Source organism: Medicago sativa, chromosome 3, assembly GCF_051527215.1.
Source record: "Medicago sativa cultivar Bolivia chromosome 3, Bolivia_mono, whole genome shotgun sequence".
Lineage (NCBI taxonomy): Eukaryota > Viridiplantae > Streptophyta > Magnoliopsida > Fabales > Fabaceae > Medicago > Medicago sativa.
The window spans coordinates 10,987,105-11,002,844 of NC_140751.1; the positions used below are offsets into that span (position 1 = coordinate 10,987,105).

The window sequence follows — 15,740 nt, forward strand, 5'->3', positions numbered from 1 at the left end:
GCTTGTCCCCTATGTCTTCAACAAGAAAACTTCTGCTTTTTAAATTCATATTCTTTCCCTTCGACAACAACTGTTTGGCTTCGACCAAATGCTTCTTATCGAACTTCAAAGCTCTTGAACTTCTCCAAATACTAAGTCCCAGACTCTCAAAATCTTCATGCTAGCAATGACATTTTTTTTTTTGCACAAACTAGCAATGACATTTTTAATTCTTGAAAGATCAAAAAGCCAACTCTTTGACTGCATTAAATCAGCCTTTCGAAATTACAGGGTAACAGGTGGATGAATTAGTAAACCAGACATAAATTCAAAAGGAAAAATATATAAATAATGGAATTCAACTTTTTTTGTTAAAAAAAAAAACCACAAATTGAAACTTGAATAACCATTTTTTTCTCCAACAAATTTTATTAATAAAACGTCAATCCGAATATAAGACGCTATTGAATTGAGCTAATGCAAGAAAACAGTATTGTTGTAGCAGTAAACTTCTAAAAGCAACAACGAAATACAACAAGCTCTTAAATAACAAAAAATATCAACACAAGGCTACCCATGATGCCAATGTCAACCACCACACCTTTGTAAATCAACACCAAATAACCTCCCTGTTCATAAGTTCTTGGATGCAAGAGATTTCCCTCACGTTTAATGATACGCAGTTAGAAATGCAAAGTGTCTTCAAAGATACAAGGTTACACACTTCGGACAGTGATGTCAAACTATTGCAATTGTGGAACTCAAGAGTCAAGAGCGATGAGAGATTCCATATCCAGTCTGGTAACTTTTTGCCACAAAACCCATCTATAACTAGTTTTCGAAGTGAGTGGTGATGTGGTTGCAGGCCTTGTAAAATGATCTCATCTTCCTCCATGATCGCATTCTGGTCGACATGATTCCATCGCAATTCCAAATGTTGAAGGTGCCGCTTCTCAAGAAGTACTTTTGCAGATTCAATCTCTGCAGCATTATTTCGCAGGAAATTCAACCCTTTTAATTCTAATCTCCCTCTCAGGTTGTTTAGCTCAGCCAACTCATTTACACTTGTACTTCCAGAGTTCAGTACAAAAAGTGTTAGTGTTTGAAGATCAGTCAACTGTCCTAGCCCCCGTGGCATACATGTCAAACTCTCGCAACCATTTAACTCAAGATGCCTGAGACTTCTATTGAGATTTTCTGGCAATATTTCAAGCTTAGAACAATCAGAAAGTTTTAGAGTTTGCAAGTTCGGTAGGCTAGTAATGGCCAGAGGAAGATTTTTAAGTACATTGTTCCGTGATAGATGAATATATCTTAAATGCTTCATTTCTTCAATACTATTTGGGATTTCTTCAATATTCAACCCACAAAGTGTCAACACACGCAAGAACTTTAAGCCTGAGAAGGAAAAAACATCTGACTGAAGCAAACGATTGCTTGCATTCATTTGTGGACTGACCACGTGAAATGTCCTTAACTTGTAGGAAGATGATGATGTTGGTGATAGCTGTATACCCCTACGAGATGACAAATAACGTGTTCTGTTTTCAATGTTTAGTTCTTCTCCTTCAACCACGACATATTCATTCCCGGTCACTACTCGCGCTAGATCATGCATAATGTCATGCATTTTACAGGTACTTATTCCACCACAATCGTCTATAGTAACATCTTGGAAGAAAGACATTGACAGCAAACTCATGAAGTACTCATGACCAATATCTTCTACACATCTAATATCATTTGATTGTTGAATGAACCCCTCAGCTACCCATAACTGAATGAGTGTCTTCTTTTCAAACATAAAACCTTTTGGAAACAGTGAACAATAGGCAAAGCACTTTTTCAGAAACGACGGAAGATGATCATAACTCAGTTTAAGGATTGAAAAGATATTGTCCTTGTGTTGATCTATCTTTGAAAACTCAACATCCTTAAAATATTCCCAATCAATCCTGCCCAAATTTCGAGAAAACAAAAGGCTGCCAATAGTTCTTATGGCAAGGGGAACGCCAGCACATTTCTTAACAATGTCCCTTCCTATATCTAACAACTCAGCATCATTTTGTTCTTTCAATTCGCTGAAAGCCACTCGAGAGAATAGCTCCTGTGATTTTTCTGAATCCAAACCTTTTAAGAAAAGGGGTGGATGTGTGCGTGTTATATTTGCCACGGTCTGACTTCGAGTTGTAACAATTATCATGCTTCCTCTTCCTCCTTCCATGAATAAGCTCTTCAATTTAAGCCACAACTCAGGATCCTCGTTCCACATGTCATCTAACACAAGCAAAAACTTTTTCCCTTCAATTTTGCTTCTAAGTTGTTGTTGCACTTGCTCCATCTGACTATTCTTTTCATCCCCAATGATATCCCGAGATATTTTCTTTATATCAAATTCATCCGAGACATGCACCCACATTTTTAGCTCAAAATGCCTTTGAACATCATTATCATTGTAGACTAGTTGAGCAAGTGCACTCTTACCTAATCCTCCAATCCCAACTATGGGAATTATAGAAACATTATCTGTTGCATTGACATCTAGTAGACAATTTTTAATACATTTCTTTTCCTCATCTCTTCCAATAACTTCATCTGTACTCACAAAAGAGTAAGTTTGTCTCTGTTCCCTATATACAATTGGATTCTCCATAGGGCGGTCATTCAGCTGCAGTGCATACTTATTTTTAGCAATGTCAACTAGCCTCTTTTGGATTTCTTTCATTCGATAGCCCAATTTAAGGCCACGGGCAATTTTGTTTGAATTTGAGAAGAAAGCTTGTGTCCGTCTTACTCTGTTGTTTCCAGCCATCACTTTTCTTCTCGAAGCTTCAATAGAAAAATCATCTAGTAAATCATCTGCATCATAAAGTACATCTTTCAGCTCCTCCAACCAATTGCTAACTTGATGATTATTGGCCTTGGACTCTGCATCAAGAAGCACGGCTTTTATCATGGAGACGGTGTTCTTCATTCGTTCCATATCCTTTTTGAGATTCCAAATGATTTTAAGGTCTTTGTAAGCTGCAGAGCTCAACTTTTCCAAGACTGTAACAGCAAGGGCTTCCATCCTTTGGCAAATGAAGTTAACACAAGCATGAGTAAAACTAATCACGCGTTCACAAACATGTGTATAATGGATTTAAATGGTTTCTTTATTTTTAATTAATAGAATACTCAGTGATGGAGAATGATTATATGGATTTGATATAGTTTAAAAATCGCAGAGTCACTGCAGTTAACAAAATGAAACTGTTGTATGAAAAACAGATGTCTCAAACTCAAAGTTTACATTTTGAATCGTATTCACTAGAGTCAGAATAATGCAAATTGTTTGAATCTCCATCTGGTCCTAATTAGCTGGCTGCAGTGACTACATGAGTTTTAACTGCAACAAATATAGAGAGAGAGAGTTACCTGGTTTCGAAATCTGAATCAAGAAACAGAATCAATAGCTGTATTGGAATGCTTTGTGTTGAAAATTGAAAGAATCAGCCACTCACTGCAGTTAGCAAACTGAAACCATTAGATGAAAATCAGATGTTTCAAACTCTTAGTTTGTGCTTTTTTCCTCAATAAAATCATGCTGCTAGCAAACACATGTGAACTAATGTTTTTATCACAAAGACTTGTAAGCAGATTATAAAAAGAATAATTAACAATAAACCCTTAATTTAGCTCCTCAAATATCACTCTCTAATTAGCAGGTTCGAAAAAGAATAATTAACAACAAACCCTGAATTTAGTTCCTCAAATATCACTGTCTAGCCCACTCAGTAATGAAAAGGATAAGTAGTCTCAGGTATATAAAATTTAGTTTGAATAATGCTACTAAAAGGTTATAGATTGATATCATAAACTTTAAAAAGACCATGACATGAATTTCAAACTGCTCAACCTAAACAAGCACCGGTGTTCAAGCTTCTATTAGAAAAGGCCACAGAAAAGTGTGCTTATGGAAAAGCTGTTTTAACTTGTTTTCGTATTCTGCTCAACCTAAATTAAGTTATATTGGAGAACTTATGAAAACAAGTTAAAAACAGCTTATGGAAATTGTCATAAGCTGTTTTCCAAAATTCTACCAAACAATCCCACAAAACATGCCAGTAAACAAGCTCAAATAAGACAGTTCAATTAGGCCCTCAATCCATTATGTCATTTGAACATCAAAATAACAAACATTCAAAGTGACGCCATGCACGTTTGATCTCTCTCTTATATGTCTAATTGTGTGGAAACAAGAATTGATTCTGTAAAATTGATTATGAGTAAAAATGAGATGAAAGTAAAGTAATTTATTGAAAGTAAAATAATTTATGTATGGATATATTCATGTAAAAATAAGTTGAATTATAAAATTCCTCAAAAAAAAAAAAGTTGAATTATAAATTGGTGTGTAAAAATCAACTTTAAAATCAAAATCTACAAATTCTAGTTTTAAGTAGAATCAATTCAAGATAAAATCAATTATACTCGTAAGCAACCACACATGTGAAAATAAATTCTACACCTTTGTATCAATTTTGGTTAGTGCATGTGTTACAAGTGTTAAAATACACAAATTCCAGAGAGAGATGGATTACCTTGTTTAGAAATAGGAGCATTAATAAACAGAATCAAGAGTTGTATTGTATTGTAACGTGGCCACTGAGATGATAAAGCATTACCAGAAAAAGAAAAGTGAAGTCAACTCCGGTCAAACATGGGAAGATAAGGAGCAAGATATTTCCATCCATGCATTTTTTTGTTTTTTTTAAGGAATTTCCATCCATGCATTCTCCTTTGAAACAATAAATTTCAACACCTAACTAACGCGTGATTTAGGTGATGTCTAGCATGATGCACTAAATCAAATACAATATTGACTATGGTGGTCTTATTGCCAAAAACATGCAATAGTAAAAAAAAATTAGGTCTTGATTTATACCCAGAAAAAAGTGTACATTTTAGTTTCTTTTAAGGTAGTGTGAATTTTAGTTGAATAATTACTTATTAATATTTATCATTAAACAATAATAAAAAGTAAGTTTCTTTTATTTTTCATTAATCATTTGTTTTTACTAAAAAACATTGGGTTTTTTTTGGCAAAAAAAAATACAGATATTAATATTTTTTTACTAAAATCATTGGTTTTACTAGATATTTTCTTACTGTCCCCGTGAGCTTAACTCAGTTGGTAAGGACAATGCATAATATATGCAAGGTCCGGGGTTCGAATCCCAGACACCACCAAAAAAGATATTTTCTTACTAAAATCCATGTTAAAAAAAATGCAAGGTCCGGGGTTCGAATTCCAGACACCACCAAAAAAGATATTTTCTTACTAAAATCCATGTTTTTTTAATTAAATCCATGTTTTTTTTTTACTAAAATCATTGATTTATTTAAGGGAAATTCATTGGTCTTTTTTAGGGAATCATTGATTATTATTTTTTTTTGAAAGAGGGAAGCATTGATCTTATTAACCAATTTTCATGCTATTCTTAAATTATAACATAAAAAACACCGATAATAACTGTTGTATTTTTTTTCAAAGTAATTAATTATATTTCTTGAAATTCAAACAAATGAAATAAAATGGTTTGGAAGGCTTCACTAATAGAGCTGTAAAAATCTACGGGTTGCTTCATTAGCTCATAAATCTATGTGCCTTATTTTTTTCTAAAAATATATTTTATTCGGATTTTATAATTTAAATGGAGTTTTGAATTCTATAATTCAAAACATTTCAGAGTTCAACAAATATCATGAAAATTATTCAATGACTTTGTAGAATGAACAATGACTTTATACTAATGGAAATATATATCATTATATCAAAAAAAAATCATTACACACACATACATGTATCATTCTATTAAAAATCATTATATTGTTTTTAATGATATACATTTTAACTAATCTGCCCAAGGTTTATGCTACAATCATCAAGTCCAAGGTTTTTGTCCTTTTCAATTTTGACATCATCTCAACCTTCATATCAGCAACAACCTTCATCAGTTATTCATTTCTAGAAATGATATTTTCTATAAGCTGCATTTTCCTTTTCATGTTTCTCCGGCATCTTCTACATCAAGTTCACCTTTACCTGAAATTTCACCCATGACATTTGATACACCTGCATCTGTTTCTCACCTTGTTGATTTACCTACTGATGGTGCCTTTAATTATGTCCCTGTGGTGACTGAGTCGCTTTCTCCAGTTCATGATGCATCCCCTTCTTCTGTTCAAAATATTCCTCAAATTTCATGTTCAAATTATTACTCCTCAATCAATTAGACATTCCACTAGAATTTACAAACGACTCAGTTACTTGGATGATTTTCATTGTAGTCCTCCTGGATCAACTAATCTTGCCTCAGGTATTGCATCTAGCATTTCTCACCCTTTATCTTCTATTTTATCTTTCAATAATTGTACCTCTTCCTATAAAAATTTATGTCTAACCGTTAGTACTTCAGTTGAACCTAAAAGTTTTCTTCAAGACTCTAAACATGAGTGTTGGCAAAAGGCTATGAAAACTGAACTTGATTCACTTGCTTTGAACAATGCATGGTCCATTGTGGATCTTCCTACAGATAAAACTTCTATTGGTTGTCGTTGGGTTCAAAATCAAACATCATGTTGATGGCACTATTGAACGTTACAAGGCACGACTTGTTGCCAAAGGATTTACTCAATTAGAACGGGTGGACTATTTTGAGACCTTTAGTCTCGTTACTCAACTCACTATTGTTAGAGTTCTCTTGGCATTGGTAGCTGCAAAAGGTTGGTTTTTAGAGCATTTAGATGTCAATAACGCCTTTTTACATGGCGATTTGAATAAAGAGGTTTACATGTCATTGCCCCCTGGTTTTTCTCTTCCTAATTCTGGTAATTCCACTAAAGTTTGCAAGTTGCACAAGTCCCTCTATGGCTTAAAACAAGCGAGTCGTCAATGGAATCATAAACTCACTACTACTTTTCTTTTTTTGGTTTGTTCTCAGGCTCAAGCTGACCATTCTATATTCATAAAAGCCTCAACATCGTGTTTTGTGGCTTTGCTAGTCTATGTTGATGTCATAGTCTTAGCTGGAAATTCCATGACAGAAATTAATCATATCAAGTCTATTCTTGATACACAGTTTCAGATTAAGGATCTTGGTCCCATATGTTTCTTTCTTGGTCTTGAGGTGGCAAGATCCAAAGGTGGGATTGCTTTGAATCAAAGAAAATACACATTAGAACTTCTTTATTATAGTGGAATTCTTTCTGCAAAACCTGTTACTACCCCATGTAATCTTTCCATCCAATCACTACAAGAAATATTGCATTTTGCCAGGGGCAGAATCCCTGGTAAAATGCAAAAAGCCTTGGCAAATGGACGTTTGCCAGGGGTTTTGCCAGGAGCAGAATCATCAGCAAATCCGCTCATCGCAAATTGTCCTGCCAGGGGTTTAGCTCCTGGCAAAATGCGCTCCTGGCACAAACCCTGGCATAACCCCTGGCAAAATGTGTCACATGCATGCAGGCTTTTCTGATGTACTCTGGCACATGCAGGCTTTTGCAGAGATCACATCAGTCATTTTCAGACCATGCCAGGGAAATTGCCAGGGGTTTACCCCTGGCAAAATGAGTACGAATTTTTAAAAAAAAAAATTTTTTTTTGTTGTTTAAAAAATCAAAATATTAAAATTTAATAATTAAAATAACAGTTTAAATTACTTTAAAAACAGTTTTACAAATTAATTTAAATTTACAAACTAATAAAAAAGAATTTCTTATTTTTTATTTCTAATTACTATTTCCAAAGTTTTATATCAAGAGTAACCTTATTTCTCATTTCAACCATCAGCAGCAGCATACATGCATACACAACATAATATAAAATAAAAGATCTTATGAGGAACAAAAAAATCAAAATAAAAGATCTTATGAGGAATAAAAAAATCAAGACAGCATAACAAATCTATTTTTTGGAACAGATCATATAAGGAAAAATAATTCAACACATACAGCACCACATTTATTTATTTTTTCGGCCAGAAAAAAATCAACACAATAAAATCCTTTTATTTTGTACATAATCAACACAACACACTTATACTAACCTGTCAAAGAAGAACAACAAACAAATCCAAGAGCAAGCTTCACAGGAGGCAGTGGAAATTACTTTGGCAAATGAGATACAACACTGATGCAGCAAACAAGAAAAAAATAAGTAAATAAGTGAGTATAAAATTTATTGTAAAAATAATACAATTATAACAAAACAATTTTTTACCTCAAAATTAGAAAATAGAAGATGAATGTATTAGAGAGAAAGAAGAAATGAGAAGAGAAAAATTTTCTAAGTGAGACAGGGGTGTTTCAATGAATGAATGGAACGGTGTTGTTTTTGTAGAAATTATAGATTTGCAATTTGCCAGGAGCCCAGCCAGGAGCAACCCCTGGCAAGGCTCGGTCTCCAACACAATTGAGTAGCCGCAGGCCTAAAAAAAAAGGTGTCAGTAATTTGCCACAAAATTGTGCATTTTGCCAGGGGTTGAGCCCCTGGCATATCAGCTTTTCAGAATTTTGTCAAATCTTCTGCATAATGCAGAGATTCCCTTGATTTTAGGGGCTCAAATTTGAATTAAATTTTCCCGCCCAAAATTTGACAGGGGTTACTGCACTTTGCCAGGGGTTTGCTCCTGGCTTATGGTCCATTTTGTAATTGCAATTTGCCAGGGGTTTCCCTGGCATTACTCCTGGCAAATTTGCCAGGAGCTGATGCTCCTGGCATTATTCCCTGGCAAAACGCAAGATTTCTTGTAGTGAATTAAGCAGTAAAGGTAGCCAATCTTACCCTAATCATTCTGCTTATAGAAGGCTTGTTGGTAGGCTATTGTACCTAACCACTACAAGGACAGACATTGCATTCCCTTTACAACAACTTAGTCAATTTGTTGATAAGCCTCTTGAATCTCATTTTCAAGATGTCATAAGAATAATAAAGTATCTCAAATATTCCCCAGCTCAGGGGTTATTCTTTCCTGCCTTCAATTCATTGTCTTTATCTGGTTTTGCCGACTCAGAATAGGCATGCTGCTTGGATTCTCGCAAGTCAGTTACTGGATATTGTGTCTTTTTTGGGCCCTTCTCTAATTTCCTAGAAGTCCAAGAAGAAAAATACCATATCTCGCTCCTCTTCCAAGGCTGAGTATTGAGCCTTAGCTAGTCTTACTTGTGAAATTCAATGTCTTCACTGTTTACTTGATAATCTTCATAATCCTCTCAATACGCCTTCTGCAGTTTACTGTGACAACAAATATGCTATCTACCTTGCCCACAATCCGACCTTTCATGAACGATCGAAGCACATCGAAATTGATTGTCATGTTATCCGTGAGAAGATCCAAAAAGGAATCATTCATTTACTACATGTGCCTTCCTCCTCTCAGCTGAATAATGTCTACACTAAGCCTCTTCATGTCACGTCCTTCACTTCTTTTATTTCCAAGCTAGGCCTTTGTAATTTACATAGCCCAAACTTGAGGGAGGGTGTTACTTAACTTAACTGGTTATAGTTATTTACTTACACTAACCATTGTTAGTTGATTGATTAGTTCTAGTTAGTACCCTAGTTAGTACATAGATTAGTGTGTGTGTGTGTGTGTGTGTGTGTGTGTGTGTGTGTGTGTGTGTGTGTGTGTGTGTGTGTGTGTCACTTGGTACTGTTACTGATTATTAGAAAAACCTTTGTACACTTTTCACTCTAGATTTAATATGAAGATGAGTTTATTATTCTCTCTGTGCTACGATACCAAGATATTTATCTCTATTCTTTTCTATGGCAACGAAATGGTGGAAGAATTAGGGTGTGTTTGTTTCTAAGGAAGGATAGTGGTGAGGAGAGAACGTTGATGGAAATAAACATTTTCTATAGTTTGGAACCCTATAACAAGGCAAAGGAAAGAAAGAATCTAATGGGACCCACCCTAAAAACCTTTCCATGCCAATATGGAGAGAAAGGTTGAGGAACAACAACATTTTGTTTGAAAAGTCCAAAACACCCTTACCTTTATTGTTTTTTTTATTTATGTTACTATCTTATGTTTTCTTTTAAGATACGTTACTATTCCTTATGTTTTTTTTTTTTCCAGTTTGTCATTTCACACTGTAGCACATAATTGAACTTACTCACACTTCTTTTACTGCAGCACGTAATTATATATATATATATATATATATATATATATATATATATATATATATATATATATATATATAGAGGACATATCTAGTGAGAATGAGTAATTTATGTGAGAATGGTGAGAACATTTATAAGCCTTTAGATAAAAAATGAATGGACCAGATTAAAAGCTTCACATGTGTCTCACCCTATTCAATCAATTTTCATGAAATGTTCATCTTCCCCCACAGTTACACGACCTTCGTCTTCCACCCACCTCATTTATGTTAACATTAATCTTCACCCCCATTAACATTGACAGCCAAATCTCAATGGTTTTTTACGTTCTTTTTTTTAATTGTAAATGAAGAGGTTCATAGGAAATGTTAATCCAACCATTCTTTGGTCTTTTAACAACTACAGAGATGAAATCCTACTAGATATTAATTTGGTTACTAAATAATTTTTTGAAAAACAATTCAGTACATGATATATGATTTGGCTTGTATTATATACTGACCCATAAAGAACAAATTGTCCTAACATTTTCTAAAATTATATATAGTGGTTGGAGACATTTTCTAAAATTATTAAACAAGTTTTGCTAGGATCTTTGTTTTGCTCCCATGTTTATTCTTTGCCAACATACTTGTTTGCCATTCTTATGATTCTGGTGCTCTGAAGAATCAACTGATTGGTGCAGGAGGAGGAGGCACAGCATAGTTATGGGAGCGTGGTCCATCATTAACACCAACAGAATGAAGTAGGCGTCCATCTTTGAGATTCCCAAACAAACATGGCAACAAGATGAAGGGAATGAATTAGTTAACCATGCACAATTTTAATGGAAAAATAATTCTATAGACATGTGAAGTTACTTAAATGCTTCTCCTACAAAAAGTTATAACTTACATGCTTCTTTGTGAGGAAGAGGCTTAATTTTCCATGATGGTACCCTTGCCGTTGCTTCTACTTTCATGGACAATAGAATCATAAACAGAAAAGCCAGGTTTAACATAACACTTTTAAAAGAAGCCATAATATATCTTATATTGGAGAAACAAATCAAGATTACTAGAAGACTTGTGAAACAACTTGAACACTATACTTGGTCACTAAGAAAGATTATTATTGAACCTTAAAAAGTAGTAGGCACCGTCTCTTTTCCTTTTCCAAGACTACCGTTTGCTTTTTTTAGCTTATAGATAAGTTATAGTTTGCTTAATTGATAAGATTCACATTTGTCTTTTAGTATGTATGTTGCCTAACTTTTTTTTTTTGGTCGGTGTTTGAACCTCAAACCTTTCCATATCAACTGAGCTAAGTTTACGAGGACGTATGTTGCCTAACTAAAGGCATATAATAGGCATTGTGTAGTATCAATTTTGTGATTGAAAATGTAGTGCGTTTATTTATGGGACAGAGCGCCACAGAACGAAAAATGAATGTTGGTAATTTTGTAGGAATATTAACCCTTATTGTAATAATAAAAAGGGAATTTAAAATAAATAATATTTTGTTGAAAGATATTTGGATACATCATAATATTTGAACCCATAAATTGCCCATATATGTAGAACTCATAAATTAGTAGTGTACTCATAATATTTGGATACAACTCATAGGTTTATTAATTATTAAGGGTTTGTCTAACATGTGCAATATTGCACATGTTAAGAAAACTAAATGCAATAACTTTTCATTGAAAAACACCAATTATTATTAAAAAGTTGTCTATTTAATATAGAATACACAAGTTCCAAAACAAACTTACCATTTTAAATTTCTTAACATGTGCAAATTTGCACATGATAGAAAAATCCAATTATTAAAGCATGTGAATATGCAATTACACAAGTTTTGTTTGCATCTTTCTTTTTCACCCTTTTTTTATTCGTTGTCAACTTGCTCTTTTCACCATCGTGATAATTCTGATGCTCTGGATTCATCAGCATCATGGATGAGGAGGAGGAGGAGACGGACGAGGAGGAGGAGGAGAGTAGTGGTGGCCGTGTGGAACATCATCAACAATATAAAGTAGGCGTCCATCTTTGAGATTCCAAAACAGACATGGCAACAACATGGTGAATGAATTAGTACTAACCATACATAAATTTCAAGTGGAAAAATATATAAATAATGAAGTTCGACTTTTTTTTACTAAAAAAACCACAAATCGAAACTTGAATAACCAGTTCTTGATTCTTGCTAGCTTTGTTAGAAAATGAGATTAATTTCAAATAATTAGTCAGTAAAAATCTCTTTCGAAAATTGCTTAGATATGTAGAAGAATGACAAGAATAAAACAAAAATGTAAAAATTCAACAAGTAGATTAGATAGATTTTTGTTAAACTATGCATATATAAGTTAACCATCTTTCAAAAGATGGTATAATTACTTGCTTCTGAGTTCGTAAACTAACTAAAACAATTATGAAGGCTTTACTTATTTGTCGATCAAACTATGTGTTAATATTACCAAAGCTTCTTCTCCTTATTATAAGACCAAAAAGAGTATTACTTACTTGTTTTGTGATGAGGCTCAATTTTCCACGGTGGTACCCTTGCCGTTGTTGCCACTTCCATTAACAAGATAATAATCACAAACAGCAAAGCCAGGTTCAATATAACCACCTTAAAATAAGCCATATGTCTTCCTGCCAATTTAAGAGAATCTACAACATATATTTACGTGTGTGTGAGGTGAATGAGGAATAAATGGAAATGTATTTAAGTCTTGATCAGAGAGATTTGCTCAAACTACTTTATTTTTCAAGTAGATTAGTGGTTTGAAATTCATGATTCATCTTTTTAAGATGAACAAATAAGATACACAGGTTCGAACTCTTACCCCTATATATATTATGCAATATTCCTACCACATACGCTAAACTCATGGGACTACGAGTACTATTCTCCTAATAATTAATAATAATAGAACTAAAATATATCATCAATCAAAAAATAAAAAGTTAAATTTTCGTTGGACAAAGTTTTTTTGTTGTCGGTAGGATAGAGGTATGAAGTAGCATAATCCATTATTTCTTACGTTTATAGTCGTCAATTAATAAATTTTGGTACGCATTTGTCAAAGGAAATGTCTTTCATTATATATAAAAACAAAAGGAAGAGGAAATTTCATCCCAAAGAAAAAAAGAAAGAGGAAATTTCCGGCTGCATTACACCATAGTCATTGTCAATGACTATAAGTTTAGAAATTTATAACCTAAATGACATGACATGAGAAGATGGATTAATATTTAATACTGATATTTGACCAATTTAAATTATTATCTATAATCCATAGAAGTGAACAGATCAATGCATTTCTTTTCTTTTTTTAATGAAAAATTTAAAATGTCGATTGGGAGATCGATTTTCCCCACCAATCTATGACTATTTGATTCAATTGGGAAACATGTAAATCCCATTTACGATATTTTATAAATATTAAAGAGAGTTGCCTCACCAAATCTATCTATGATTATTTTATTTATGCTTAAACTCTTAAATTTTTGAACAATTTTTTGCAGACATGTTTAGAACATTACTAAAAGTTCGTCCACAAAAAATTATCGCAAAATTTGATTTCTACATCCAGATTTTATTACTTTTTATCTTTAACTTTTGTCGTTTTAAAAAATTCATATTTAATCCATTTCATGTCAGAAAATTCTAAATTTTAGTAAACGAACCTTTCATAGTGTTCTAATCTTGTCTCAAAAAAATCGTTCAAAAATTTAAGAGTTTAAGGATAATTAATCAAACTTTGTTTTAGCAGGGACTAAAATTATAAGTAAATTTTTTTTTATAGGGACTAAAAATGCTATTAAAATTAAGTAGGGACTAAACTTACAAGGTCGCTATTTTATAGGGACTAGAAACATAATTAACCCTATTTTATTTAAATCAAAAATTCATTTGTTTATCATGCGTGATTTCTCCTTTTTTTTTACTTTGTATAAGATTTTTGGTTGGTTTGGATTTTGGAGTGGAGTTACTTACACCAGGAAACTTCTGTCAAATGTTCCTTGCTTTATTAGTCTCCTGCCGGGGATTTTTGGTATTACTAAGAGTTTAATTCCGTCCGTAAATGACAAAATTCTTGTAGTGGGTGGAAGAGATTGCCATTAATTTGGCACTCAATCATATGATCAATTTGGATGGTAGAATATCTTCTCCAACTGTGAAGGTGAGGTTTTACAAACAATTGATCGTTGGCTCAATTCAAGGGAGGACTCTATTTAATTTATGAGTCGTGTGTGGAATTTATGGATTGTCTTATTAAATAGAAGAGTAAATTACATTCTCCACTCTTAAAAGAATTTTGAACCACACCACACTTCCCTCTTAAGTTAAAATATACACTCCTCTCCCTTGAAAATAAAATTTATACTCCTCTCCCTTATGAAATGCTTGAATTACAACTCTCTCCCTTAACAATTAAATATGCACTACAATTTAATCTATTTTAACATAAATAAATATTTTTACCATAGCTACGAATTTTAAAACATTGTTTAAGGAAAAAAATCATTTTCTTTTGTAATTTAAATATCAATGATGATTAAATTTAAATATTTTGTTATTAATTTTATAAATTAGAATATAAAATTTATTTTTAAATAATCATATTGTATCGACTTTAGTAATTTTTCACTCATTTTAATTTTATTTTGCGTTGTTTTACATTTTATAATTGATAATAGGGTTTAAAACTAGATGTTAATGAAATTGTGAATAAAAAATAGAGAAAAATATTAATTTAATTTTTTTATTATATTAAAGTGGACCCACAATACTATTTTTCTTCGTAGTGTATTCGATTTTTTATTTTATAAATTACTAGAAAAAAAAACTTAGTAAGGGAGGAAATTGTAGATTTTAACATAAGAGGGGTGATGAATGTAATTCAAGTTTCTTTCAGCAGAGGGGAGTGAAATATTTTCTAATATGTGTTACATAGAAGGTGAGGGGAGTGTATATTTTAATGTAAAAGAAAAATGTAATGCAATTCAAGTATCTTTAAAAAAAGGGAATGTAATTTACTCTAAATAGAATGTACTTCCTTTAATATTTTTGGGGTCACACTTTTTTTTGTTTCTTAGCTCTTTTCTCGTTGATACAATTTTGAACACGAACATGATAGTAAGGCTTTTGTAGCTTTAAACATTTAAAAAGAAAAAATTTGGATTGAATCGTGGTTTAGGTCGATGTCTTTAAAACTTTATTGCGGTTCTGCATTGTCTCGAAGAGAATCCAACCAACTAGAGCTGTCAAAATGGGCCTGGTCCACCGGGCTGGTCCTTCGGCCCTCTATTTTAGTGTGGGTCAGACCGTAAAAAAAGCATGAAAAAACGACCCTATCTCTGCATTTTAGATGGCCCGACCTGGGCTGGGCCACCGGGCTTGTGGGTCGGCCCTTTAAAAAAATAAATAGTTTATAAAATAGTTTTATTAGGTAAGACTGAATTATTTTATTATGTAATATTGAATTTTGTTGTTTTCAATGTTCACTTTGTGAGTTATGATAAATACTCTACTTTTGCATCGATTCTTTTGTGCTATTTATCTTTATGGATGTTGATTTAATAGATGTTTTATGTAT

The 15,740-nt window shown here is 32.8% G+C and overlaps 2 long non-coding RNA genes and 1 pseudogene across 3 annotated transcripts; all 3 read right to left on the minus strand.

Annotated features, from left to right (window-relative positions):
- Positions 1–372: 372 nt before the first annotated feature.
- LOC146935672 (putative disease resistance protein RGA4) lies at positions 373–4,621 on the minus strand (annotated as a pseudogene). Its single transcript, XR_015030317.1, has 3 exons — positions 4,563–4,621; positions 3,397–3,481; positions 373–3,050 (listed from the first exon to the last, which is right to left on the minus strand). The product of XR_015030317.1 is annotated as a putative disease resistance protein RGA4 (transcript).
- A 5,844-nt stretch (positions 4,622–10,465) lies between these two features.
- On the minus strand, positions 10,466–11,301 carry LOC146935673 (uncharacterized). Its single transcript, XR_015030319.1, has 2 exons — positions 11,045–11,301; positions 10,466–10,907 (listed from the first exon to the last, which is right to left on the minus strand). It is a non-coding gene; the product is annotated as an uncharacterized LOC146935673 (long non-coding RNA).
- Positions 11,302–11,955: 654 nt separating this feature from the next.
- Positions 11,956–13,266, minus strand: LOC146935674 (uncharacterized). The gene is made up of 2 exons (XR_015030318.1): positions 12,658–13,266; positions 11,956–12,181 (listed from the first exon to the last, which is right to left on the minus strand). It is a non-coding gene; the product is annotated as an uncharacterized LOC146935674 (long non-coding RNA).
- Positions 13,267–15,740: the final 2,474 nt, after the last annotated feature.